The 5593-nt window shown below is 48.3% G+C and overlaps 1 pseudogene; it reads left to right on the forward strand.

The window, feature by feature from the left end:
- Window positions 1-3299, forward strand: part of LOC119271703 — a 6354-nt pseudogene extending 3055 nt beyond the window's left edge.
- The last annotated feature ends 2294 nt before the right edge of the window (window positions 3300-5593 follow it).

Below are 5593 nucleotides of genomic sequence, written 5' to 3' on the forward strand. Positions count from 1 at the left end.
CAGCTCCGCCTCTGACATCGAAAGAAGTATTTCTTTTTAATGTATGAAGTCACTGACATCTATCATGCATGGTTACAAACTACTATATACCGTGTCCCCTAAAAACAGAAACTATATACTGTGATGTGATATACACGTAGACATTGTATGTTGTATGTACATGATACATGTGAATTATGTGCAGACATTGGAGGTTGGTGGTGGGCAGCAAGGAGAACATGAGGGGGGTTGTGGTGCTGTATCAGGGCTGAGACTTCAAGAAGTGGGCCAAGGAACACCGCTCATTGCACGGAGGGCTCACAGGAATGTGGGAATGCCCGGATTTTTACCCTGTGGTGGTGGCTGGAGGCAGCCAGCACCACCAGAGCGGCATGGACACCATGGAGTTGCACGACCGCACTGTTGCCGAGGAGGTCAAGTATGTGCTCAAGGTGAGTCTAGACTTGACACGGTACAAGTACTACACTGTCGGCACCCACGACCATGACAAGGATAGGTACACCCCCGACCCTACCTTCCCAGACAACAACTACGGCCTCCGCTACGACTACGGTGACTTCTACGCCTTCAAGTCCTTCTTCGACCTGGCAAAGAAGCGTCGCGTGCTCTCGGGCTGGGCAAACGAGTCCGACACCATTCCTGATGACTGCCACAATGCTGGGCCGACATCCAGGTAACTAGCTACGGTTCCACATGAACAAAATGTCTTTTGCTAGTATGTTTTCTACCGTACGTGCTGAGATCCAAACGTATTATTGTTGCTGAATTTTTCAGGTGACACCGAGGAGGAGGTCAAGTCGCTGCGCTCAAAGCACGTAAATGTCAGCAACAAGGTTGTCAAGGGTGGGGTGTACTTCGAGGTCAGTGGCTTCAAATCCGTGCAGTCGGACGTGGAGGCGGGGTTTGCCATCAGGAACCTAGACAAGGCGGAGAAGTTTGACCACGGGAGCCATCAGGCCCGTCCCCCTCGTCCCTCCCCTCGCCCCCCTCATGTCGCCCCCGCAGGCGACCCGGGAGAACCCTAGCCGCCGTCCTCCTCGTCCCTCCTCCGCCTCCACCTCTCTTCGCCGCTGTCCGCATTGCCACCGGGCAAAGCTTGGCTGACTGGGCGGCGGCGGGGCATCTCTCCCCCTTGGATCGTCTTGGGCGTCTCGGGACGACCAGATCGCGAAGAGGCATCGGGCTAGCGCAGGGTCTGGCGGCGCGGCGGGCGAGCATCTTGGTGGCGGCGCGTTGCGGCGCTGGCGACGCGGCGCAGCAGCTGCGGCTTGGATGCGACTCCACGGTGAGGTGGTGGCCGTGTGGTCTTCAAATCGGGTGGTCGCGGGCGCCGCCATGTTCAGGCCGGATCCATTTGGATCTGGCGCTTGGATGTTGTCGGCCAGCGCAGGGTGGTGGTCTACACCGCTGGCCTCGTCGGATCGTTGGATCCGGCGCCTGGAGATCAGTGGCGGTGCCAGAAGTTTAATGCAGTGTAGTTAATTTGAAGTTGTGTTGTCAGATATATAAATTTATATTTATTTTTTGCAAGATATATACATATATACATAGATTTTATCAAAAAGCTGGGTAGTCAATTGACTTCCCAGCTTACATGTGGCTTCGCCACTGCTGGAGATCTACGGCGGCTGTCCTTCTTGATCCTTTTTTCTGGTGGGTTGAGCCCCATGGTACTTGCATCTCTGCTGGTCTCGGTTCGTCTCGCTGTCGGATCCGGAACAGTCGGAGGTTTGGTGGTATATGTTGGGGACCGGAGGAAACTTTGGCCGGCTGGTCCGGTCCGGCATCGGCGGTGTCCCACGGCGTCGTTACCCTCCTTGGAGGCGAAGCTGAGGTCCCTCCTATCCACATCCGAACCCCTCTCGGACGAAAGTTCAAAATACAGTATGGATTGGGCGGCGGCGGTGCCCTGCGCATCGTGACCTCCATGGAGGCGCCGTCTTGGGAGGCCGGGCGAGAGATGCTATGGGTGGTGGGCGCCGTGTAGCTCTAGCAGCGGCGACGGTGTGAGCTCCGGGGGAAACCCTAGATTTGGGTCTACAGGATCGGATGATATGGCACCATCGATGTCGTTGTCCCTCCTGGGGGCATCGTTTTGTAGCACGTGCTGGCTGGAGAGGACAAGAGCAGGAGTGGTGTTACATCTACCGCGAGGCTGACGGCGGATCCTGGCGGCATGGCGCCGTGGACGTTCGGCGATGGGCGCGTCTGGATATGGACTCGTGCAGGAGGAGGAAACTATCTGGAGTCATAGTGGCGTTGATGGCAGAGAAGCCTGGCAAGGTCGGTGCAACAGTTTTGCTCTTAGGATGAACCAAGGGATGGTGGAGGTGACGGCCCTTGCAGCGTGCGGTGCTCACTGGGAGTGTGTCTGACCGGTGTGGGACCCAATCCAGATAGTGGCTTGGAGGGGACACCCGGCTTTAGATGTTAGGCTTTAGTGCGATGTCTGTTTAATATTAAGCCCGGACATTCGGCACGCCTTCATCAAGGAGATAGGAGTAGCAACGGTGTTGTCAAGATGGTGGCTTCAAGCTTATTGATGTATCACCTTGTATGGTCTTTACGAATAATTAATAATATGGTTGCATGCATCGTTCAGATGCAGAGCCCAGGGGTACATCCTCCTTTTGTAAAAAAAACGCAAGAAGTTCAACAAGCACGTCAAAGGTAGCGTTGGGCCGTTCGGGCTCTGGCTGCTGGCCTCCAACGACCTCAAGGAGAGGACGGCCGTCTTCTTCAGGGTGTTCAAGACCAACGACACCAACTACGTCGTCCTCATGTGCAATGACCCGACAAGGTTACATATAAGATATACTACCTCACTAAAGTCACATGCATCAAGATCCATGCATCAAGGCCACCAAGATCCAATAGTAATTCCCAGTGATTGCTATCAAACAGGTCGTCATATGAGTCGCAGATCTACAGGCCGACCTTTGCCAGCTTCGTCAACATCGACATAGCCAAGACCAAGAAGATCGCCCTCAGGACATTGGTACGTATTAACGTATATATGGAACCACATGATGAGTGTATATGCTCTGGACTGAAATGCACCACTGCAAGAGGGGTCTAAGCTTGCCATGTGTCAAACTTCAATTCAGATTGACCATTCTGTGGTGGAGAGCTCCGGGGCCGGCGGCAGGACGTGCATCCTGACGAGGGTTTACCGGAAGGCCACCGGGGACGACACTCACCTCTTGGACTTCAACAACGGCGAGTCGGACATCAAGGTCACCAACCTGCACGCGTGGGAGATGAAGACCCCCACGATGAACAAGCTGCTGGAGCAGTAGCAGCAGCCCAGACGATCAGGATTAGGAGTAGCCTACAGCCTAGCCGTAGCTAGCTAGCTTATTAGTGTCGGTGAGATGGATCAATTAGGAAAGGCTAAAGGTTTAGTCATGCATTGTTAGAGAGGGAAATGGTAATGTAATAGTTTAGAACTCGGACTGTTCTTCGCTATGGGTAGTTGTATTGTAGCAGCACTTGGTGCCCATGGAAACATGGGAATGAATAAAAACTTGAGAGAATGAGTCCATTTCTGCCTTGAAGAATTAATGATCAGTTCGTGTACCTTTTTGTTCGTCAAGGTGCTGCTTAACTTCAAGTCATGTGTAGGTCGTCTTACGAGTCGCAGATCTACATGACCCCTTAAGATTGAGTCAAATGAAGAAAGTGAGTACATGAAATTTATTCTCCACGTCCTAGCAAAACCCACTACAAGGATCCGGGTCTATTGCAACAAAATCGTGCGTCGCAATACATGCCGACTTGTGGCAATAAGTACCTATTGCCACAAAACATCATTCGTTGACAGCCGTTGCGACTGAACACATGGTAATAGGTTATTGCCACAAAAAAATAATTGTGGCAATAAAGTGTGCTATTGCAACAACCATGTGGGAAGTTGCCACATGTTTTCCCGTGACAACACTCACGTTATGCCACAATTCGCTTTGTGGAGATAACTTTAATGCAACATGTAACGAATTGTGGCCACTTATAGCTCGTGACAATAGACATTTGTGGAAAGAACATATGCCAACGATGCTCATTTTGTGGCGCGTACTCTTCCGTGGTAATAAACTATGGCAACAATTCTTGTTTTCGTGGCATTAGGCATTTTGCCACGAACCGCTACACTTGTGGCATTAAATTATGGCAACAAATATTTTAGACGTCGTAATAGGAAATTGCAACATACTAGTTTTGGTGGTGATAAATAGGTTTCACCGCGGGTGAAATGTTTGTAGCGAGAAACTATTGCGACAATTTAAACTGTTCGTGGTGCTAACATGTGGCAACCAAAACTGGGTTGTGGTAATAGCCTACTGCAACCGTAAAAAAAATACAGGCGTTCAATTAGAATATTCAAAACCATACGTATAATATGTAAATTCATAAAATTCATAATTCTCATAGCAAATATCCACCAATATTGACACTATAAATGATGAAACAAGAATAACATGATCCAACACATGAATAATCCAAGCTGATGAAGAAGCATGCCGAATGCACATCATTGAATAATTAACCAAAAGTCAGTGCTCACGTAAATATACTGGGACTCTGTGTTAGACCATGTTTCATTCTTCATGTGGGTGAGTTCCCACAGAGCAATACAATCTAACTCTTCTCCAGTTTCCAAGTTTCTCTGCAAGTAATATAGCAATGAGATGCTTGAAACATGAAACCATAGTTAGCAGCGAGGCATACATATTTAGTTAGACTCATACCTTCTCAAAACTTAGTTGCAAATAAGATTTTGATCCAATTCTGTCTTTTGTCTTCAGTTTCTTACGGGTATCGGTGTTCTTTTGGCTGTATTCCTATCAAGTCATTGAAAGCAAATATAACCAGTCAGACAAGCAATTTCATCTTAACACATAGTAGACAAAGAGTGATCTTAGAGATAACCTGAAATTTTGAATCAGTGCCAAAGTACTCAGTCATCCATGCAACAAAACAATTTTCTTTTCACTCTCCTAGATTCAGCTCTACGTGTAGGTGCTAACAACTTGAATTCTCCAGCAAGTATATTACCAAAGATTTTTCTATTACATACTTTCCAAATACAACACGTCCCAAAATGGCTATTTCCATGGAAAATAGTCTATTGATCTATTGGTAAATAATCTCTATCTCTGCCATGTTTTAGATGCATCATCACCATGCAGGCCATAGAATGTCCAAACATTGCAAGCCAAATCAACAATCAAACAAAAGTACAACTATATGCTTCGACATGAGCTTGGCATATGGCACAATTATGATCAGGGATGAAAAAAGTTTTTACAATGGACCAGATTTTGAGTGTTAACTTGCTTTTAAATTGATGCCAAGAAATACCTTACAACTGAGCACTTGAGCTTGCAAGAGATTTCCAAAGCCAGCTGAAATGGGGGAGAAACTTGAGGTGCCCATCAGCAGTTTATGGTCCTTCAATGTGAGAAAAGAGCATGCGTTCATTCCACTTGTTTGACCAGGAGAGCCCTCACCTTTTAGTATGCCCACCAAAGACTAAGGAACGCCATGGAACCAGGAGCCCTGGCAAACTAATATCAATATAAGTAAGGGGACAAAG

This window comes from Triticum dicoccoides, chromosome 3A (genome assembly GCF_002162155.2).
Source record: "Triticum dicoccoides isolate Atlit2015 ecotype Zavitan chromosome 3A, WEW_v2.0, whole genome shotgun sequence".
Lineage (NCBI taxonomy): Eukaryota > Viridiplantae > Streptophyta > Magnoliopsida > Poales > Poaceae > Triticum > Triticum dicoccoides.